We start from the raw sequence: 24,566 nt of genomic DNA, 5'->3' as shown, positions 1-24,566 counted from the left end.
GTCCGGCACCGAAATGCTAGGCAATTCTCATCTGAACAAGAGTACCAACAGCAACCCCAGACATGAGTTTCAGTCTGGTTGGACTTCATTAGTAGGGTGGAGCTGTGCCTCTCTAAGAATAGTGAGCAAGGGGTCCACGTCTGGATTCCCCTAGTAATTTAGGGTGAGACTCAAAGTTACTTAAACTATGCAAATTACAAGGGGGGTTCTGGGAGTCTCTCTGCCATAGTGAGCAAGGGGTCCACGTCTGGATTCCCCTAGTAATTTAGGGTGAGACCCAAAGTTACTTAAACTATGCAAATTACAAGGGGGGTTCTGGGAGTCTCTCTGCCAGACATTAGTCCTGGCTACGAGAGACTTAGCCAGAGTCTTTAGCTCACTATATTTCACAGAGAAGAAATATCCCAAACATATCAGTCTTTGTCCTACCCTGGGGCAGTCCATCACCGAAATGCTAGGCAATTCTCCTCTGAAAAAGAGTACCAACAGCAACCGCAGACACGTGTTTCAGTCTGGTTGGACCTCATCAGTAGGGTGGAGCTGTTCCGCTCTAAGAATAGTGAGCAAGGGGTCCACGCCTGGATTCCCCTAGTAACTTAGGGTGAGACCCAAAGTTACTTAAAATATGCAAATAACAAGGGGGGTCCTGGGAGTCTCTCTGCCAGACATTAGTCCTGGTTACGAGAGACTTACCCAGAGTCTTTAGCTCACTATCTTTCACAGAGAAGAAATATCCCAAACATATCAGTCTTTGTCCTGTCCTGGGGCAGTCCAGCAGTGAAATGCTAGGCAATTCTCCTCTGAACAAGAGTACCAACAGCAACCCCAGACATGAGTTTCAGTCTGGTTGGACCTCATCAGTAGGGTGGAACTGTGCCTCTCTAAGAATAATGAGCAAGAGGTCCACGTCTGGATTCCCCTAGTAATTTAGGGTGAGACCCAAAGTTACTTAAACTATTCAAATTACAAGGGGGGTTCTGGGAGTCTCTCTGCCAGACATTAGTCCTGGCTACGAGAGACTTACCCAGAGTCTTTAGCTCACTATATTTCACAGAGAAGAAATATCCCAAACATATCAGTCTTTGTCCTGCCTTGGGGCAGTCCAGCACCGAAATGCTAGGCAATTCTCCTCTGAACAAGAGTACCAACAGCACCCCCAGACTCCCCAGACTCGTGTTTCAGTCTGGTTGGACGTCATCTGTAGGGTGGAGCTGTGCCTCTCTAAGAATAGTGAGCAAGGGGTCCATGCCTGGATTCCCCTAGTAACTTAGGGTGAGACCCAAAGTTACTTAAAATATGCAAATAACAAGGGGGGTCCTGGGAGTCTCTCTGCCAGACATTAGTCCTGGTTACGAGAGACTTACCCAGAGTCTTTAGCTCACTATCTTTCACAGAGAAGAAATATCCCAAACATATCAGTCTTTGTCCTGTCCTGGGGCAGTCCAGCAGCGAAATGCTAGGCAATTCTCCTCTGAACAAGAGTACCAACAGCAACCCCAGACATGAGTTTCAGTCTGGTTGGACCTCATCAGTAGGGTGGAACTGTGCCTCTCTAAGAATAATGAGCAAGAGGTCCACATCTGGATTCCCCTAGTAATTTAGGGTGAGACCCAAAGTTACTTAAACTATGCAAATTGCAAGGGGGGTTCTGGGAGTCTCTCTGCCAGACATTAGTCCTGGCTACGAGAGACTTACCCAGAGTCTTTAGCTCACTATATTTCACAGAGAAGAAATATCCCAAACATATCAGTCTTTGTCCTGCCTTGGGGCAGTCCAGCACCGAAATGCTAGGCAATTCTCCTCTGAACAAGAGTACCAACAGCAACCCCAGACACATGTTTCAGTCTGGTTGGACCTCATCAGTAGGGTGGAGCTCTGCCTCTCTAAGAATAGTGAGCAAGGGGTCCACGCCTGGATTCCTCTAGTAACTTAGGGTGAGACCCAAAGTTACTTAAAATATGCAAATAACATTGGGGGTCCTGGGAGTCTCTCTGCCAGACATTAGTCCTGGTTACGATAGACTTACCCAGAGTCATTAGCTCACTATCTTTCACAGAGAAGAAATATCCCAAACATATCAGTCTTTGTCCTGCCTTGGGGCAGTCCAGCACCGAAATGCTACGAAATTCTCCTCTGAACAAGAGTACCAACAGCAACCCCAGACTCGTGTTTCAGTCTGGTTGGACCTCATCTGTAGGGTGGAGCCGTGCCTCTCTAAGAATAGTGAGCAAGGGGTCCATGTCTGGATTCCCCTACTAACTTAGGGTGAGACCCAAAGTTACTTAAAATATGCAAATAACAAGGGGGGTCCTGGGAGTCTCTCTGCCATACATTAGTCCTGGTTACGAGAGACTTACCCAGAGTCTTTAGCTCACTATCTTTCACAGAGAAGAAATATCCCAAACATATCAGTCTTTGTCCTGCCTTGGGGCAGTCCAGCACCGAAATGCTAGGCAATTCTCCTCTGAACAAGAGTACCAACAGCAACCCCAGACACGTGTTTCAGTCTGGTTGGACCTCATCAGTAGGGTGGAGCTGTGCCTCTCTAAGAATAGTGAGCAAGGGGTCCATGTCTGGATTCCCCTAGTAATTTAGGGTGAGACTCAAAGTTACTTAAACTATGCAAATGACAAGGGGGGTTCTGGGAGTCTCTCTGCCAGACATTAGTCCTGGCTACGAGAGACTTACCCAGAGTCTTTAGCTCACTATATTTCACAGAGAAGAAATATCCCAAACATATCAGTCTTTGTCCTGCCTTGGGGCAGTGCAGCACCGAAATGCTAGGCAATTCTCCTCTGAACAAGAGTACCAACAGCAACCCCAGACTTGTGTTTCAGTCTGGTTGGACCTCATCTGTAGGGTGGAGCTGTGCCTCTCTAAGAATAGTGAGCAAGGGGTCCACGTCTGGATTCCCCTAGTAATTTAGGGTGAGACCCAAAGTTACTTAAACTATGCAAATTACAAGGGGGGTTCTGGGAGTCTCTCTGCCAGACATTAGTCCTGGCTACGAGAGACTTACCCAGAGTCTTTAGCTCACTATATTTCACAGAGAAGAAATATCCCAAACATATCAGTCTTTGTCCTGCCTTGGGGCAGTCCAGCACCGAAATGCTAGGCAATTCTCCTCTGAACAAGAGTACCAACAGCAACCCCAGACTCGTGTTTCAGTCTGGTTGGACCTCATCTGTAGGGTGGAGGTGTGCCTCTCTAAGAATAGTGAGTAAGGGGTCCATGCCTGGATTCCCCTAGTAACTTAGGGTGAGACCCAAAGTTACTTAAAATATGCAAATAACAAGGGGGGTCCTGGGAGTCTCTCTGCCAGACATTAGTCCTGGTTACGAGAGACTTACCCAGAGTCTTTAGCTCACTATCTTTCACAGAGAAGAAATATCCAAACATATCAGTCTTTGTCCTGCCCTGGGGCAGTCCGGCACCGAAATGCTAGGCAATTCTCATCTGAACAAGAGTACCAACAGCAACCCCAGACATGAGTTTCAGTCTGGTTGGACCTCATTAGTAGGGTGGAGCTGTGCCTCTCTAAGAATAGTGAGCAAGGGGTCCACGTCTGGATTCCCCTAGTAATTTAGGGTGAGACTCAAAGTTACTTAAACTATGCAAATTACAAGTGGGGTTCTGGGAGTCTCTCTGCCATAGTGAGCAAGGGGTCCACGTCTGGATTCCCCTAGTAATTTAGGGTGAGACCCAAAGTTACTTAAACTATGCAAATTACAAGGGGGGTTCTGGGAGTCTCTCTGCCAGACATTAGTCCTGGCTACGAGAGACTTAGCCAGAGTCTTTAGCTCACTATATTTCACAGAGAAGAAATATCCCAAACATATCAGTCTTTGTCCTGCCTTGGGGCAGTCCAGCACCGAAATGCTAGGCAATTCTCCTCTGAAAAAGAGTACCAACAGCAACCGCAGACACGTGTTTCAGTCTGGTTGGACCTCATCAGTAGGGTGGAGCTGTGCCGCTCTAAGAATAGTGAGCAAGGGGTCCACGCCTGGATTCCCCTAGTAACTTAGGGTGAGACCCAAAGTTACTTAAAATATGCAAATAACAAGGGGGGTCCTGGGAGTCTCTCTGCCAGACATTAGTCCTGGTTACGAGAGACTTACCCAGAGTCTTTAGCTCACTATCTTTCACAGAGAAGAAATATCCCAAACATATCAGTCTTTGTCCTGTCCTGGGGCAGTCCAGCAGCGAAATGCTAGGCAATTCTCCTCTGAACAAGAGTACCAACAGCAACCCCAGACATGAGTTTCAGTCTGGTTGGACCTCATCAGTAGGGTGGAACTGTGCCTCTCTAAGAATAATGAGCAAGAGGTCCACGTCTGGATTCCCCTAGTAATTTAGGGTGAGACCCAAAGTTACTTAAACTATGCAAATTACAAGGGGGGTTCTGGGCGTCTCTCTGCCAGACATTAGTCCTGGCCACGAGAGACTTACCCAGAGTCTTTAGCTCACTATATTTCACAGAGAAGAAATATCCCAAACATATCAGTCTTTGTCCTGCCTTGGGGCAGTCCAGCACCGAAATGCTAGGCAATTCTCCTCTGAACAAGAGTACCAACAGCAACCCCAGACACATGTTTCAGTCTGGTTGGACCTCATCAGTAGGGTGGAGCTGTGCCTCTCTAAGAATAGTGAGCAAGGGGTCCACGCCTGAATTCCTCTAGTAACTTAGGGTGAGACCCAAAGTTACTTAAAATATGCAAATAACATTGGGGGTCCTGGGAGTCTCTCTGCCAGACATTAGTCCTGGTTACGATAGACTTACCCAGAGTCATTAGCTCACTATCTTTCACAGAGAAGAAATATCCCAAACATATCAGTCTTTGTCCTGCCTTGGGGCAGTCCAGCACCGAAATGCTACGCAATTCTCCTCTGAACAAGAGTACCAACAGCAACCCCAGACTCGTGTTTCAGTCTGGTTGGACCTCATCTGTAGGGTGGAGCCGTGCCTCTCTAAGAATAGTGAGCAAGGGGTCCATGTCTGGATTCCCCTAGTAACGTAGGGTGAGTCCCAAAGTTACTTAAAATATGCAAATAACAAGGGGGGTCCTGGGAGTCTCTCTGCCATACATTAGTCCTGGTTACGAGAGACTTACCCAGAGTCTTTAGCTCACTATCTTTCACAGAGAAGAAATATCCCAAACATATCAGTCTTTGTCCTGCCTTGGGGCAGTCCAGCACCGAAATGCTAGGCAATTCTCCTCTGAACAAGAGTACCAACAGCAACCCCAGACACGTGTTTCAGTGTGGTTGGACCTCATCTGTAGGGTGGAGCTGTGCCTCTCTAAGAATAGTGAGCAAGGGGTCCACGTCTGGATTCCCCTAGTAATTTAGGGTGAGACCCAAAGTTACTTAAACTATGCAAATTACAAGGGGGGTTCTGGGAGTCTCTCTGCCAGACATTAGTCCTGGCTACGAGAGACTTACCCAGAGTCTTTAGCTCACTATATTTCACAGAGAAGAAATATCCCAAACATATCAGTCTTTGTCCTGCCTTGGGGCAGTCCAGCACCGAAATGCTAGGCAATTCTCCTCTGAACAAGAGTACCAACAGCAACCCCAGACTCGTGTTTCAGTCTGGTTGGACCTCATCTGTAGGGTGGAGGTGTGCCTCTCTAAGAATAGTGAGTAAGGGGTCCATGCCTGGATTCCCCTAGTAACTTAGGGTGAGACCCAAAGTTACTTAAAATATGCAAATAACAAGGGGGGTCCTGGGAGTCTCTCTGCCAGACATTAGTCCTGGTTACGAGAGACTTACCCAGAGTCTTTAGCTCACTATCTTTCACAGAGAAGAAATATCCAAACATATCAGTCTTTGTCCTGCCCTGGGGCAGTCCGGCACCGAAATGCTAGGCAATTCTCATCTGAACAAGAGTACCAACAGCAACCCCAGACATGAGTTTCAGTCTGGTTGGACCTCATTAGTAGGGTGGAGCTGTGCCTCTCTAAGAATAGTGAGCAAGGGGTCCACGTCTGGATTCCCCTAGTAATTTAGGGTGAGACTCAAAGTTACTTAAACTATGCAAATTACAAGTGGGGTTCTGGGAGTCTCTCTGCCATAGTGAGCAAGGGGTCCACGTCTGGATTCCCCTAGTAATTTAGGGTGAGACCCAAAGTTACTTAAACTATGCAAATTACAAGGGGGGTTCTGGGAGTCTCTCTGCCAGACATTAGTCCTGGCTACGAGAGACTTAGCCAGAGTCTTTAGCTCACTATATTTCACAGAGAAGAAATATCCCAAACATATCAGTCTTTGTCCTGCCTTGGGGCAGTCCAGCACCGAAATGCTAGGCAATTCTCCTCTGAAAAAGAGTACCAACAGCAACCGCAGACACGTGTTTCAGTCTGGTTGGACCTCATCAGTAGGGTGGAGCTGTGCCGCTCTAAGAATAGTGAGCAAGGGGTCCACGCCTGGATTCCCCTAGTAACTTAGGGTGAGACCCAAAGTTACTTAAAATATGCAAATAACAAGGGGGGTCCTGGGAGTCTCTCTGCCAGACATTAGTCCTGGTTACGAGAGACTTACCCAGAGTCTTTAGCTCACTATCTTTCACAGAGAAGAAATATCCCAAACATATCAGTCTTTGTCCTGTCCTGGGGCAGTCCAGCAGCGAAATGCTAGGCAATTCTCCTCTGAACAAGAGTACCAACAGCAACCCCAGACATGAGTTTCAGTCTGGTTGGACCTCATCAGTAGGGTGGAACTGTGCCTCTCTAAGAATAATGAGCAAGAGGTCCACGTCTGGATTCCCCTAGTAATTTAGGGTGAGACCCAAAGTTACTTAAACTATGCAAATTACAAGGGGGGTTCTGGGCGTCTCTCTGCCAGACATTAGTCCTGGCCACGAGAGACTTACCCAGAGTCTTTAGCTCACTATATTTCACAGAGAAGAAATATCCCAAACATATCAGTCTTTGTCCTGCCTTGGGGCAGTCCAGCACCGAAATGCTAGGCAATTCTCCTCTGAACAAGAGTACCAACAGCAACCCCAGACACATGTTTCAGTCTGGTTGGACCTCATCAGTAGGGTGGAGCTGTGCCTCTCTAAGAATAGTGAGCAAGGGGTCCACGCCTGAATTCCTCTAGTAACTTAGGGTGAGACCCAAAGTTACTTAAAATATGCAAATAACATTGGGGGTCCTGGGAGTCTCTCTGCCAGACATTAGTCCTGGTTACGATAGACTTACCCAGAGTCATTAGCTCACTATCTTTCACAGAGAAGAAATATCCCAAACATATCAGTCTTTGTCCTGCCTTGGGGCAGTCCAGCACCGAAATGCTACGCAATTCTCCTCTGAACAAGAGTACCAACAGCAACCCCAGACTCGTGTTTCAGTCTGGTTGGACCTCATCTGTAGGGTGGAGCCGTGCCTCTCTAAGAATAGTGAGCAAGGGGTCCATGTCTGGATTCCCCTAGTAACGTAGGGTGAGTCCCAAAGTTACTTAAAATATGCAAATAACAAGGGGGGTCCTGGGAGTCTCTCTGCCATACATTAGTCCTGGTTACGAGAGACTTACCCAGAGTCTTTAGCTCACTATCTTTCACAGAGAAGAAATATCCCAAACATATCAGTCTTTGTCCTGCCTTGGGGCAGTCCAGCACCGAAATGCTAGGCAATTCTCCTCTGAACAAGAGTACCAACAGCAACCCCAGACACGTGTTTCAGTGTGGTTGGACCTCATCAGTAGGGTGGAGCTGTGCCTCTCTAAGAATAGTGAGCAAGGGGTCCATGTCTGGATTCCCCTAGTAACTTAGGGTGAGACCCAAAGTTACTTAAAATATGCAAATAACAAGGGGGGTCCAGGGAGTCTCTCTGCCAGACATTAGTCCTGGTTACGAGAGACTTACCCAGAGTCTTTAGCTCACTATCTTTCACAGAGAAGAAATATCCAAACATATCAGTCTTTGTCCTGCCCTGGGGCAGTCCGGCACCGAAATGCTAGGCAATTCTCATCTGAACAAGAGTACCAACAGCAACCCCAGACATGAGTTTCAGTCTGGTTGGACCTCATTAGTAGGGTGGAGCTGTGCCTCTCTAAGAATAGTGAGCAAGGGGTCCACGTCTGGATTCCCCTAGTAATTTAGGGTGAGACTCAAAGTTACTTAAACTATGCAAATTACAAGTGGGGTTCTGGGAGTCTCTCTGCCATAGTGAGCAAGGGGTCCACGTCTGGATTCCCCTAGTAATTTAGGGTGAGACCCAAAGTTACTTAAACTATGCAAATTACAAGGGGGGTTCTGGGAGTCTCTCTGCCAGACATTAGTCCTGGCTACGAGAGACTTAGCCAGAGTCTTTAGCTCACTATATTTCACAGAGAAGAAATATCCCAAACATATCAGTCTTTGTCCTGCCTTGGGGCAGTCCAGCACCGAAATGCTAGGCAATTCTCCTCTGAAAAAGAGTACCAACAGCAACCGCAGACACGTGTTTCAGTCTGGTTGGACCTCATCAGTAGGGTGGAGCTGTGCCGCTCTAAGAATAGTGAGCAAGGGGTCCACGCCTGGATTCCCCTAGTAACTTAGGGTGAGACCCAAAGTTACTTAAAATATGCAAATAACAAGGGGGGTCCTGGGAGTCTCTCTGCCAGACATTAGTCCTGGTTACGAGAGACTTACCCAGAGTCTTTAGCTCACTATCTTTCACAGAGAAGAAATATCCCAAACATATCAGTCTTTGTCCTGTCCTGGGGCAGTCCAGCAGCGAAATGCTAGGCAATTCTCCTCTGAACAAGAGTACCAACAGCAACCCCAGACATGAGTTTCAGTCTGGTTGGACCTCATCAGTAGGGTGGAACTGTGCCTCTCTAAGAATAATGAGCAAGAGGTCCACGTCTGGATTCCCCTAGTAATTTAGGGTGAGACCCAAAGTTACTTAAACTATGCAAATTACAAGGGGGGTTCTGGGCGTCTCTCTGCCAGACATTAGTCCTGGCCACGAGAGACTTACCCAGAGTCTTTAGCTCACTATATTTCACAGAGAAGAAATATCCCAAACATATCAGTCTTTGTCCTGCCTTGGGGCAGTCCAGCACCGAAATGCTAGGCAATTCTCCTCTGAACAAGAGTACCAACAGCAACCCCAGACACATGTTTCAGTCTGGTTGGACCTCATCAGTAGGGTGGAGCTGTGCCTCTCTAAGAATAGTGAGCAAGGGGTCCACGCCTGAATTCCTCTAGTAACTTAGGGTGAGACCCAAAGTTACTTAAAATATGCAAATAACATTGGGGGTCCTGGGAGTCTCTCTGCCAGACATTAGTCCTGGTTACGATAGACTTACCCAGAGTCATTAGCTCACTATCTTTCACAGAGAAGAAATATCCCAAACATATCAGTCTTTGTCCTGCCTTGGGACAGTCCAGCACCGAAATGCTACGCAATTCTCCTCTGAACAAGAGTACCAACAGCAACCCCAGACTCGTGTTTCAGTCTGGTTGGACCTCATCTGTAGGGTGGAGCCGTGCCTCTCTAAGAATAGTGAGCAAGGGGTCCATGTCTGGATTCCCCTAGTAACGTAGGGTGAGACCCAAAGTTACTTAAAATATGCAAATAACAAGGGGGGTCCTGGGAGTCTCTCTGCCATACATTAGTCCTGGTTACGAGAGACTTACCCAGAGTCTTTAGCTCACTATCTTTCACAGAGAAGAAATATCCCAAACATATCAGTCTTTGTCCTGCCTTGGGGCAGTCCAGCACCGAAATGCTAGGCAATTCTCCTCTGAACAAGAGTACCAACAGCAACCCCAGACACGTGTTTCAGTGTGGTTGGACCTCATCAGTAGGGTGGAGCTGTGCCTCTCTAAGAATAGTGAGCAAGGGGTCCATGTCTGGATTCCCCTAGTAATTTAGGGTGAGACTCAAAGTTACTTAAATTATGCAAATTACAAGGGGGGTTCTGGGAGTCTCTCTGCCAGACATTAGTCCTGGCTACGAGAGACTTACCCAGAGTCTTTAGCTCACTATATTTCACAGAGAAGAAATATCCCAAACATATCAGTCTTTGTCCTGCCTTGGGGCAGTCCAGCACCGAAATGCTAGGCAATTCTCCTCTGAACAAGAGTACCAACAGCAACCCCAGACTTGTGTTTCAGTCTGGTTGGACCTCATCTGTAGGGTGGAGCTGTGCCTCTCTAAGAATAGTGAGCAAGGAGTCCACGTCTGGATTCCCCTAGTAATTTAGGGTGAGACCCAAAGTTACTTAAACTATGCAAATTACAAGTGGGGTTCTGGGAGTCTCTCTGCCAGACATTAGTCCTGGCTACGAGAGACTTACCCAGAGTCTTTAGCTCACTGTATTTCACAGAGAAGAAATATCCCAAACATATCAGTCTTTGTCCTGCCTTGGGGCAGTCCAGCACCGAAATGCTAGGCAATTCTCCTCTGAAAAAGAGTACCAACCGCAACCGCAGACACGTGTTTCAGTCTGGTTGGACCTCATCAGTAGGGTGGAGCTGTGCCTCTCTAAGAATAGTGAGCAAGGGGTCCACGCCTGGATTCCCCTAGTAACTTAGGGTGAGACCCAAAGTTACTTAAAATATGCAAATAACAAGGGGGGTCCTGGGAGTCTCTCTGCCAGACATTACTCCTGGTTACGAGAGACTTACCCAGAGTTTTTAGCTCACTATCTTTCACAGAGAAGAAATATCCCAAACATGACAGTCTTTGTCCTACCCTGGGGCAGTCCATCACCGAAATGCTAGGCAATTCTCCTCTGAACAAGAGTACCAACAGCAACCCCAGACACGTGTTTCAGTCTGGTTGGACCTCATCAGTAGGGTGGAGCTGTGCCTCTCTAAGAATAGTGAGCAAGGGGTCCACGTCTGGATATTTCTAGTAACTTAGGGTGAGACCCAAAGTTACTTAAAATATGCAAATAACAAGGGGGGTCCTGGGAGTCTCTCTGCCAGACATTAGTCCTGGTTACAAGAGATTTACTGAGAGTCTTTAGCTCACTACCTTTCACAGAGAAGAAATATCCCAAACATATCCCCCTTGCTGTCAACATATTACCTGTACCTCTTGCCCAGACCCTCTCATGCCTTCCTCACAGTGTTGGCATAAGTTTGCAGTAGAACTCAACATTCCCTCTGTCCTCATCCTACTCGATCTCTCTTCTGCCTTTGACACGGTCAACCATACCATCCTGCTCATCCGTCTCCGTGATAACCTGGGCATCACTGATCACTGATCAGGCACTGGCCTGGTTGAACTCTTTCCTCTCTGATCGACCCCCCCAGGTCATACTGGGGTCCTTCCTATCATCTATCTCCCTCTCTACCTGTGGTGTTCCCCAGGGGTCTAACCTCTCACCCTGGCTTTTCAACCAATACCTGGCAACTCTCACCCACTGCATTGCCATTTTCTGCTCAAATTTCCAGTACTACGCTGATGACACCCAACTCATTTTCAGGCTTGCTTCAGCCACCTCCTCTCCCTCTCTCATCTCTGATTGCCTTACTCCCATTCAATATTGGTGTTCAGCCAATGATCTTTGTCTGAATACCAACAACACCGAGATCCGCCTCATCAGGACACCTCCATCCTTTCCCCTCACTCTCTGGCCGGCCTCCCTTGGCCCTCCTACTACCCCCACCTGCGGGACTAAGAACTTTGGGGTCATCTTTGATTCCACACTTTCCTTCTCCGCCCACATCTCTGATGTCTCTAAAAAGTAAAACTTCCTATTGCACCTCCTTAGAGGTATTCTGCTCTTCCTCTCTTTCCCCAGAAGCTCACTCTGTCCCAAGCTCTGGTTCTCTCTCGGTTGGACACAGCCTCTCTCTAAACCTACCTGTTTCTACTCTCCGCCCTCTGCAACTAATCCAGAACAGGACCGCAAGACTTGTCCTTGGCCTCAAGCCCTTGGATCGTATCTCTCCAGCTCTGAAAACTCTCCATTGGCTCCCAGTGGATGCAAGGATTAAATTCAAAACCCTCTACATTATCCACAAGACTTTCTGGGGCCTGTGTCCAAAATATTGTGAGCTATCTCTTTGCTAATACCACCCCTCTCGAGCTCTTCGCTCCTCCACCTCTAACTCCCCCAGGGTCAGTCGTTTTTCATAGAAACAAGCTGGGTAGATCTCTGACTTTGGATGGGGCTTCCCCCTGGAACAGCCTCTCTAAAACTTGAAGAGAACTATCTCTGGTTCCAGAAGCACCTAAAGAACTTCCTCTGCTTCTACCTCCTCCCCCCCTCCCCTGCTGATCTGTTCTCTCCTGGCACCGTGGACCTGACCACCATCTGTCCTGCGGGCCTAGGTTCCTGCTCACCCTGCCAGCCTCCCGCACTGCTTCTGGGCCACCCATTGCACTGGGGTCTGTATCTGTACCCATGCTGTTCCCCCTTTTTCCTTCTTTCTGCACTTATCTGACCTACCCTGTCTGCTGCCTTAAACTCAGCACTTGCCACTTGCTAGCTGCACTACCACTTGTGCTGCTTTTATAATGAATGTATTTATTATTATTTATTCTGTTCTCCTTTTGCTCCGCACGTTCCACTTCTCCCCCCTTCCTTGCATTTTTCCCCTCCCCATGCCCCTGCCGCATGCACTTACATGTTCTCAATGTCACTAGGCCTAGTAAGATTGTTGTTTTGTTCTCCCCTGATCCCCTCCCTTGCCTTGTCACGCTCTGAAACACTTGTGTATGAGAGTGATAGAAATAAAATATCAATTAATTTCAATTGAATAGAAGACATTTTTGCTGGCATCAATAATGCCTTTTCTTCTGATATCCTCTTTGACCTCACAGCTCTTTCTTTAGCCCTGGTCACTACTGTTAATCGCCTACCACCTCTCAAAACCTCCAGACCATGTGGTCCTCCCCCAGAGCAATGGTTCTATGCTGAATTGGGCAGCCTCCGTCTGGCCCATAAGAAAGATAAACGGAGGTGGCACATATATTTAAACTTGCGCTCGCTTGGAGGTGTGCAAAGTCACTGCATCCTATCGGCACATCGTTGTCCAAGCTAAGTGCTTCCACTTTGCGTTGCATGTGGAAGTGGCTTGTATCTCCCATAAGGAACCTTTTAGAGTAGTGCAGTCTCTTTCCTATCACCCTCCTGCCAATCAAGTGATCCTGTCTCAATGGCTTTGTGTCTACTTTTTTTAATGACAAAATTGCTGTTATTAGGCAGAAGATTGTCAGTCATCTGGCACCTGGGGAGCGTTCAGCAGATGCTTCTAGCTCTTGGAAATACCTCCATTCTTGGTCCACCTTCCAGCTGTTTTCAGACTCAGATGTTAATGGAGCCACTTTAAGTATGAAATCAACCTCCCGTGCTGACCCAATACCGCTCAGCATTCTCAAAGCTGTCATCTCTTCTGTTGCACCATTGATCTCCACTGCAGCAAATCTGTACTTTGCTAAAACCTTTATACATGCCCAACTTAAACATGGTTTGATCATCCCCCTTCTTAGAAAACCTAATCTTGATCCCTCTATTTCCTCTCCCTTTCCTCCTAGTTCTCTGCTTCTTTTCGCTATGAAACACTTGGACGTTTTGGTCATCCCTCTGCTATGGTCTTTTCTTGAAGATTCTGGTTTATTGGACCCCTACCAATCTGGTTTTGAGCAGTGCCTGAATCTGTCCTTCTGGCATGCGGTCGACGACCTGGCCCAGATTGTGAATCAGGGTAGCATTGGTGCCCTGATCCTGCTAGACCGCTGTTGGTATGCACACTCAAGTGACTGCCCCTCCCAAATGATGTAGATTGCGGAAAATACATTAACAAATGGGGACCATGTAGAGGGTGGTGTAGGGAAAGGGGGGAACTTCATGGGTGGAGGTGACTGGCAGGAGACACATGTATTTTGAAAATAAAGGGAAATAACAATTTACTTCACTAACAGTGTATTTCAGAGTAGGCGTGAATCCTCGAAGGCCTTGTTGTAAACAAAGAACAACAAGGCCCCTTCTCTTGCTCGATTATTATATTCCAATTCCCAAGCACAGCAGGGAATATGCAAGTACACTCACATAAAAATGTATCTAGCTAGACCTTTAATCAATTAGGTAGGAATGCAAGAAGTTGAATGGGATAAGGACTGCAGTCCAGTATGAAGGCCAAACTCATGGGAGCCAGAGCAGAGATTTTGAACTGCCACAGCACAATCTAAGATTTAGGACACCAGCAACCCCTAGGATAATGGTCATTCTATTTGAACTACCAGATGCCTACGAATAAGACTGTTAAATCCTTCATGAGTTGGTTATATTGGTGGGACACCAGGCCTACCTCTTGGGAAGGGTAACTGATACAGGGGGCAAGATGAGAACAACACAGACTATTATTTGTACCAGGGAGACAATGCTCATAATATTGCAGCGGGCAGGCATGATGGGGCGCCTGCTTGTCTGGGATGAGAAAAGAGTTAACTTTGTTCTTAAGGACCAGGCTGACCTCAAAGTTATTTGCCGAGTTCATGTTGATGACCAGGGACACATCACGTGGTTAGGATTAAAGATAGGGTGGTGCATTTTAATGTCTAACCAATCACTTTTCAGTGCTTCGAGGTGAACAGGCCATTACGTACGTGTGAGGAATATGGAGGAGAAGATGATACAGCCAATCGGAGAAGGATCTATATGTGAATGTCAGCATGTAAATAGACGGTGGCCAATAAGGGTTAAGGATGAATACTGTATATTGAATGTGTGATGAATGATGATTTCTATGTTTATAATGTGATGTTTGCCTTGATGAAGGCAGAGTGCTCTGCAGCAGTGGACTTATAATACCCTGTTGCCACTTTCCTTTTTGTACACAAAATAAAGCTCTTGTTCTTCTCGAAATAAAGTGTGCACCAAGCCTTTTTCCCTAGTGTTGTTTTTTCTATGTCTGGTTGTTGTGGAGTTACCCTACACCTCTCTGCTGCGTTCAACACCGTGGACCATGGCATTCTCATTGAACGGTTGTCTATGGCTGGTATCTCCAGCTCGGTCCTGTAATGCTTTCGGTCCTTTCTCTCAATCACTTCTTTCTTTCTCCATTCACCTTGTCTCTTAGGCCTGTCACATGTGTTGTTCCCCAAGGTTCCACTCTTTCCCCTCTCCTCTATAATGTCTATATTCAGCCTCTTGCTAAACTGATTCACTTCTTTGGGTTTCGGTGTAATTCTTATGCAGATCACTTCTTGGTGACCCGGATTCAGAATATAATCTCTGTTTTAGGAAACAGGATCAGTACTCAAGGGGTTTGGTACCATGCTTAAACTATTACCATGCACAGAGTATTCCCTATAGAGATGGTTTAATTATTGAGAACTTAAGTACCCAGTGAGAACCTCTACTGTGGTAACTTCCCCCCCTAGTCACAATATGGATGTACTGAAGGTGGATTATTTTTCCTTAGCCAACCTAACCACTCTGTGTGTGTGCCATTATCTAACACATATTAACTAGGACTCTGTATTTATATAGCAGCTGCAGCTGTAGAATGACACTTTCAAGTAACTGGAAAGTAATAAGATGATTGTACATATCATTAAAAAAAATAATAAAAGATCCAAAAAAACGGCTGACATACAAACGCGTCATTAGAATGACATGTTGTTTACATTGAGACATCATTGCAAGTTCATACGTGATGATGTCATCATTAAATGCTGCAATATCTAGGGGCCATCTTTTTAAAAAAAAAAAAACACACACGAGCCGATTAACAGTGTGGTGTTGTAAGGAAGGAACTCTGCTCTTTGGAAGCAAAGGTAAGCTAAACACCTAACTCTCCCTCTTATTGTCCTTATTATTACCACTTCAAGAAATCGTGACACAGATTCTTCTTTATATTTGAGTTATTATGATCATGCCAGAATGATGTACTTCTAAGTACACAGCACCTTAACTACAGCACTACATCTTAATGGGGCGATACAAACCTTTTTCACTTTAGGTAAACCTGTCATTTATCACAGTCTGATAATATTAGAAAAACCTGAACAGTGTAACCTAACACCCAGTCCACTGTATACCAACAGGGATCCTACGCCCAACATTGAATAGGAGAGCATTCGTATTCAGGAATTGAAGAGCAATTCAAAACCAATCCAGATTTGACTAAGCTGTATATCATCATTGCCACCACGGGTAAGATATTTTTTTTCTACAAATCCTGAATAGGTTACAGAATCATTAGGAGTCAGTGCTGGCATATCATTATTCATGCTCTCCCTTAGATGGAGTCACTAGGTTCCTTATGGATATGGAAGCCAAGCAATAGGAGTCATACTGCAACATTAGAAGCACCTCCGCGGATTTTAAAAGAACCATTAAGGTTATTAGTAATCTATTACCTCATTAGTGGAGTTGAATAGGCATCTTCAACTTCATGAATCCCAAAGAATTAACTAACTAAGCCTGAGATCCTTGATATGATAATCTAGATAAGACATATGGTAGTCAAGATCAGAACAACAGGCAATTGAAACTTGGATTATCTTGTTTTTAATGGTATGCTTTACTAGTATGTGTTAACAGTCTTGTCTGACCAAATAAGGACAAAGATCGCTTTCAGAGCAATGGATAAGGTTTTGAAACATGGTTAATATTTTAAATTTGTTTTAAATATTTAGGTCAACACTTTAGATAAGGATTATAAGCCCCAAGGAATCACTGTGTTTTCAACGTTACATTGTTGTGTACATAAACTATGATTTAATAGTTTTTAATTTCAAAACTAATAACGCTATGTCTTTGAATTTTTTTCTAGAAATATTGTGAATGTATATACTTGCCCCTGAAGTAGAGAATTTTTCTCAAAATGCGTTCGGCCACATGAACATTAAAAAAGTGTTTTGTTGGAAAATGAAAACTGTATATCTTGTATGATAATTAACTTGATCAAGAATAACCAAAAGTGTTGTAGAAAGGGTTACATAAGCACACATGAAGTATTTTTCTTAATTAGTGGGCTTATTCATTGAGCCATTGAAAGTGTGCAGGGGACAAGAGTTCCTTTACTAGGAACATTTCTTCTGTTCTTGACTTCTGTAACCACTCTTTCAGCTCTGAAGGCTTTGCCTCCCCCTGAATAACTCTCTTGGGTTCCCTCTTCTTAAGAAACCGCCTGCCGATCCTTCCTGCTCTGCTAACTATTGTCCAATCTCCATCACTTCTTTCCTGGGCAACCCCCTGGAAAAGCTGTCTATCTCCCAGGTTACTCTTCACTCTGAATCTGTTGGTTGTCTCCATGACCATCAGTCTGGCTTCAGAGCTGCCAGAAGCACAGAAACTGCTCCCCGGAAAACATCCGTGAAGACCTGCTCTCCAACCTCGATTCAAACACCCCCTTTATCCTCATCTTACTTGATCTCTCTACTGCCTTTGACATAGTCAATAACGCCATCCTGCTCAATTGTCTCCATGATAACCCAGATAACCTGGGTATCACCGAACAGGCCCTGGCTTGGCTGATCTCCTTCCTCTCCGATCGACCCTCCCATTTCCAACTTGGGTCCTTCCTCTCCTCTATCTCTATCTCTACATGTGATGTTCCCCAGGGGTCTAACCTCTCTCCCTGGCTGTTCAGCCAATACCTGGCACTTCTTGCCCACCGCATTGCTGCTCTGAGCTCCAACTTTCAGTGCTATGCGGAAGATACTCAACTCATTTTCAGGCTCCCCTCTGCCACCTCTTCTCCATCTCTCATCTCTGACTGTCCATCCGCCATCCAGGAGTGGTGTGCCGCCAATGATCTCTGCCTTAATGCCAGTAAGACTGAGATTCTCCTCATCGGCACACCTGTCCCTCCTTTCCTGTCACTCTCTGGCTGGCCTCTCTTGGCCCTCTTCCTGCTCCCACCTGTGAGGCTAAAAACCTCTGAGTCATCTTCGCCTCCACACTTTCCTTCTCTCCTCACAACTCTGACCTCTCTAAGAAGTCACATTAACAGCTGTACCTCATAAGAGGTATTCTTCCTTTCCTCTCCTTCCCCCAGAAGCGCACTGCATCCAGAGCTCTGGTTCTCTCCAGGCTTGACTACTGCACTAGCCTCTTTCTAAATCTGCATGCTCTGCTTCTCGGCCCTCTGCAACTCATCCAAAACAGGACTGCAAGACTTGTTCTTGGCCTCAAACGCTGGGATCGTATCTCTCCAGGACTGAAATCTCTTCATTGGCTCCCAGTGGCGGTGAGGATTAAGTTAAAAACCCTCTGCATTATCCACAAGGCCTTCTGGGACCTGAAACCTCAATACCTCCAACTCTCTCTTCCTAAATATCTTCCTTTTTTGACTAAAAACAAATAAAGTTTAAAAAAAATATATATATCTTCCTTTTTGAGTTCTTCGCTTATCCGCCTCCCGCAAAGTTAGTCGCTTCTCCAAGCAGCGAGTTGATGGTAGATCTCTGTCTTCTGCTGGGGCCTCCTCTCTGAAACTTGAGTACAACCATCTCAGGTTCCATAAGCACCTCAAGTCATTCCTCTTTGCCTCTGCTTTCACTCCCCCTCCCCTGCTGATCTCCTGGCTGAATCCAAAACTGCACTGTTTACCTGGCTACCCACTGATCTTGGGTCCAGGTCCCTGCCCCGCCAGTTGCACACCTGCACTGCCCCCCTGGCAACCCTTGCACTTGCAAAGGGGTGCTTCAGCTCATATAGACTTTTGCCCATTGACTTTGGCTTAGCCTGTTCCACTGAATGACTCTTGTTGCGGGATCCAAAAGTATGTGCCTGGTCGAGAATATTTTTGATCTCTTGTATGTTCTAATAACCTTTTCCTTTAACCTATTCCTAAGCTCTTCTAAAATACAACAGTGATACATTAATGTGCCCAGCACCCTAGCTATTGAAGTCACCTGAGGGTTTAGTTTGTGTCTGTGGGCCATAAGGGTACTTATTGATTTAGAAATTTAAGAATGTGTGTTTTGAAATAGATTTGTGTGGTTCTTTATATTATATTCTCCTCCTCGGCACGCCTGCCCCCTCCTTTCCTGTCACTCTCTTGGCTGCCCTTTCTTGGCCCTCTTCCTGCTCCCACCTGTGAGGCTAAAAACCTTCGGGTCATCTTCGACTCCACACTTTCCTTCTCTCCTCACATCTCTGACATCTCCAAGAAGGCACATTACCAGATGCACCTCATAAGAGGTATTCTTCCTTTCCTCTCCTTCCCCCAGAAGCTCACTGGCTCCAGAGCTCTGGTTCTCTCCAGGCTTCACTACTGCAATAGCCTCTTTCTAAATATGCCTGATTCTACTCTCGGCCCTCTGCAACTCATCCAAAACAGGACTGCAAGACTTGTTCTTGGCCTCAAACCCAGGTATTGTATCTCTCCAGGACTGAAATCTCTTCACTGGCTCCCAGTGGTGGTGAGGATTCAGTTCTTAAACCTCTGCATTATCCACAAGGCTTTCTGGGACCAGGGACCTCATTACCTTCAACTCTCTCTTCCTAAAAAAAATAATATCTTCCTTTATGAGCTCTTCGCTCATCTGCTTCCAACTCCCTCAGAGTTAGTCACTTCTCCAAGCAGCAGGTTGGTGGTAGATCGCTTTCTTCTGCTGGGGCCTCCTCTCTGAAACTTGAGGAGAACCATCTCAGGTTCTGTAAGCACCTCAAGCCATTCCTGTTTGCCTCTGTTTTCTCTCCCCCTCCCCCTGTTGATCTCCTGGCTGAATACAAAACTGCACTGGTTAGCTGGCTACCCACTGATCTCGGGCTCAGGTCCCTGTCCTGCCAGTTGCACACCTGCATTGCCCCCTGGCAGCCCTTGCACTTGGGGACTGTTTCTGTACCCATTACTGCCCCTACTAGCACTTGACACCTGATGTATGCACTTACCCTTGCTCTGCCACCAGATGGCCGCACTTTTATTTATTGTCTTTATTTATTTTACTATTATCTTATGTACTGCACTTCGTCTTCCCCTTTGCCCCCACACTTTCCCCCTACCCCCACCCCTGCACTTTTGCGATCTTAATGTCACCTGGCCTAGTAGAATCGTCTCTGTCTTCCCTCTGTTTCCCCTCCCTTGCCTCATCGCGCCTTGAAACTGTTGTGTATGGGCGTGTTATAAATGCCATATCATATCATACCATACCTTGAACCGAAAAATAAAATAACATGTAGGATTGATGTATGTTGAATTTTTTAAAGTGGCAGGATACCCTCAGTTACAGCAATGCATCGTTGGATGGGCAACAACTGGTTCTCTGGACCTGGGTGATCAATGAGGGCGTCCACGGCAACTTATCTTCGGAGCTAGATGATTCGCCTCAAACAGCCATTGCACAAGAAATACCAGGTGGAGGTGATTATGGGGCACACAGAGAAGTGCACTCTAGAATTTGCTGTGCTGTTCACATGTGCTGTGCTGTGCTGCAAATTGGCTGATTTTTCTTTTAAACAAGTTAAGACAACAACAGGTCAACTTAGAGGCACGTAATTTCCTCAAGTCGGTAATGTGATTTCCAGCTGTCATGTTTGACAGGAGCATCACCGCTCATAATACCAGAGTCACCATTGAAGAAAATACGGCAAGGTCATGAGAGTTGCCCTGAGTGTGTATGGGAATGTTGTCTGGGAGTTAAGGGGATTTTCAGATAACAATAACGTACAATTCCAATTGGTGTGGGAGGAGATTTGAAGTCACTGATGAGGACAATGGGCGTCTGATAGAAGTTAGTCCAGAAGAAGTTTGAGATCAATAAAGAAGGTATTCAGGGGCGCAGGTGGATTGTAGGTAAGTAGGATGGTGAGGGGTATAAAGGCGAGGAGCTGGGTAACACTATAGTCAAAGGAGAGTTGCAGAAAGCCAGGTGATGGAAGGATACAAAGGAATTAGCCCTATTGAACATAGGGCTGACTGCCACCCTTTCTTTGTCAACCCAGGAAGGGTAAACGTGAAACTTTCTATAACTGTGAGTTGTAGATGATGGCAATCAAAGTGGTTGTGGAGGGGAGGAAGGTGTTTTTTCTCACTGAGTGTATTTAGAAAGCCTGAGGGTAAGAGAAAAGTGAGTTTTATTTAGAGTTCTAGAAGGTTGATGGTGGGGATTTATGAGGCTAACATCCCTCACGAGCCTGCTGTGGGTGTACACAGTACTTACAAGTGTAGGTAGGGAATTGTATTTTACCGAAAACAGTCCTATCAAAACAACAATAATCTGATTGGTGACAACCCGGCTCGTACACGCTAAAATTATGTCTCAATGTGCAGCATCAAGCACTCCAACCATCAGACCGCAAACAGTGGAAACTACAACACCACATGTCTCTTTACCTGGCACCACTTACTCTCAACAGAACACGGATTGTTGCCTGATGTGGGATATTTTTACCCATGCCAATGTGCACCAGTGCACCCCTTGGCCAATGGGGAAAGAAACCGTCAAAAATGGATGCGCTAACCACTGTGCGTGCAAAAATCTGTAAAATTGCGCATGGTTCATAAATCACAAAAGGCTGCACACCCATGCCACACAGTCAAAGTTGGTGTAAAAACAGAACTCACTGCAGGAGAATGCCAGTGGGTGCTGGTACATGCAACATGAAGCAAGGACACAGAAGTGGGCTAAAAACCGAAAATGCCTTTTAAAATGCAGCTTTCCCAACCAATTGCAACCTTCAAAGTGGTGTTTTGGTGCTAAATTCAATCTTTTTCCAAGTGAACCATTGAAATTAAAAGTGTGCTGAAACCACAGATCATCCAGTACAGTCAGAAGAAACCGTGTCTCACTGACTGACAGCAACTAAGAAATGTATTTCATGCAAAACAAATCCCAGCACTCAAAGACAGAAGAATGCTGAACTAAATGTGTGTGTGCTGCATAAGAAAATTAGATCTAAAAGGCTCAGTTTAAATGTGTTTTTTCTCTGAAGAAGTGCAAAATTTGTCTGTTTAAAGCATGTTTTTGTGAAGGTCTTAATTCCTTTAATTGTCAAAATCCATTATAAACTCTGTTCATTTTATATCTTTTAAATAAAAGATTGTAAGCCAGTTGGAGTTAACCGGTTAATTCTGATTGGACAGTGCCCAGGCTGGAAAGATGACACTTCTGACGTGACACTTCCCTGCTATAGGAAGACTTAATGGGTGCTGGAGGTTCTCACATATTGACAACAATGGGATCATCAGACTTTCGACTCTGGCCAAGCCAAGGACAATGGCTGGCTGCCTATTGATCTCTACAGGGGAGCTTCCCTCTCAAGGAAGAGGACACCCCTCCCTGAACAAAGGAAGGTGACAGCTGTTGCCTGTTGAAAGGAAAGTTACAAAGAAAAAATAACTGCCCAGATCTTTTGGTGTTTAAATCCCTATTTGTGATTAAGATTGAAACTCTTTAACTTTGCAACATGATGGAGAACACATCTAAAATTTGGTAGATGTTAATCTAATTTTACGCCCTTGCTTTGAAGATGGTAATGAACCCTGTAATACATAAGGGACCAAAGTTATAGGAAAACCATAATTGTAGCAAAACTATTAATGCTGCAAGTCTAAGATTGTAAACCCATCATCTAGTGATAATCACCTAGATATGTACTGAATTAGAAACCATTAGGCCAAACTGTTATGATTAAAATTGAGAAAATTCCACAGAATGACAAAGACAGCTCTCACAGAGATGGGAATTGAATGTAATATAACCCATCAAATATGTAATGTATGTGTCCGATTTTAGTAGAGGGCATAATTCAAAAAATGTGTATTTATGGGAAAGTTAAATTGTGGTTCAGATCAATGTGGGAGTTCCTAAATCGCATCATAAGATATGACAGCTCTCTCTGACTGCCAACGAGATCAAGGCAAATGCCTTTGACCACTCACAGACGTGGGGGTGTGGTTTGAAATTCTGGCCATACCATAAAATTTGTGATGTCACTTGGTTGGATAAATATAGGAACTTCACTACACATAGAGAAACTGCTTCCTGACTACCTCCTGATTTCCACGCAGTGATTTGTTCCAGAACTCTTCATCTTGCAGCTGATTCCAGACTTCTTTGCAAAACCCAGGCCTCTGCATTTGCTGAACTCTTTTCTGCTAGGCCCAAATCCACCCATCTCAAATTTAAGGGAATTTAATTCTGGTCCAGTCTGGCTTGCTACCATTCAGGCTTGCCATCCTTCTAATCTACCGTGTCCAGAAGGGCCAATCCAATCCAAATCCAGTCTGAGGTGCAGTCCAAATTAACCAGAACCTCACAGCTGATACAATCCCGCCAGAAGTGCCCTGCTGCCGGTAGACCCGACCCAGATGATCAGAACCATGATGGTCCAATCTTAATTACAGAGGACTGTAAATTTCAACAGGAAGAATAGTAACCCACAGTATATTGTCTTGTCCTATCCCAATCTCAACCCTTCCTCTCGTAAACTTAAGAAATTGTAGTAGTGTCACACCAGTCTGAAACCTTGCTTTGATTTCTTGTCATAGTAATACTTTCTTGCAAATCCTTTTGTCTTTTGAAAATCCCAAATCATTCCACGGGTAATCCGATTGAGTCCTCCAAGGCGGACACACAGGTGCCGGGTTTGGTTTCCACGGACCACCCTGGGGCTTACTGTGTTTCAAACTGGTAACCAGCCTGAATATCCTAGTTTAGAGCATAATTGTCATTGTAAGAACTGATTTCTGTTTTCATTTTCGTGCCTTTTTTTCAAAAATGCCTCTCACTAAAACTTCCATAACTTCATCAATTTTATATATAGAATCATAATTTCAACTCTTAGTTAAACCTAAGACCCTTAGCTACATCCACAACCAAAAACCATTGCGGAACAGTGTATTTGACCTGTTTTTTTCAAAAATCGCATAGTGAAATTTTGTAGCAAATTTACATTTTAGCGAAAGTTTTACAGGTGTCTTTTCCCATCCAAAGTGTTTCTCAACCCCCATTCTGATCCAAAGTGTGTACTGTTGTTTATCCTGTAGCTCATGTGTGTTAGGACCTGTTTAGTGTTACTTTCATAAGAAGTCCTATCAATTTAAGCATTTTTGCACAATTTTTCCTGTTTCACAAAGCCATTTTCACCTGTCATTTTAAAAAGTGTCTATTTCCAAAAATGTTTTTTCTCTTGTTTGGGGGGGGGGCTATATACAAACACTCTACTCTGTTCTTCATCCCTAAATACCTGCTGCTCACTTACACTTGTGTAGAATTGCTCATGTGTGTTTTGCAGGGGGAAATATTAACCTAAACGTTCACAAACCAAAACTGTTCTTTTTCCTGTGTTTTCTATTCTGCATTGCTATAAGTGAATTCAATTGCTTTACCTATTTTCTCAATTGTATTGTCACCTTTTGGTGATTGCTGCCCCATATATCTATATCAAATTTGTGTTGGATTTGAATATTAAATAAATAAATAAATATTTACTTTTACCAACTTTCCTGATTCCTGGTCCAGTGTGAACTGGGGGGGGTGTATTTTGAGACAGGTGTAATATGAGTGCTTTATCATTCAGAATATTGAACCTATAGACATAATAAATAAGTTTTCAATCACGCACTACATGCTAGGCGAGACCCGGGTGTGTGTCTGATTGAAATCCTTAACACTGAAAGCTTGCTTTCCTGTCGATACCACAGTGCCCTCCACTCCCCACT

Source organism: Ambystoma mexicanum, chromosome 2p, assembly GCF_040938575.1.
Source record: "Ambystoma mexicanum isolate Mex_15411 chromosome 2p, UKY_AmexF1_1, whole genome shotgun sequence".
Classification (NCBI taxonomy): Eukaryota; Metazoa; Chordata; class Amphibia; order Caudata; family Ambystomatidae; genus Ambystoma; species Ambystoma mexicanum.
The sequence above is the reverse complement of the archived record's forward strand: the minus strand, read 5'-3'. Positions refer to the sequence as shown.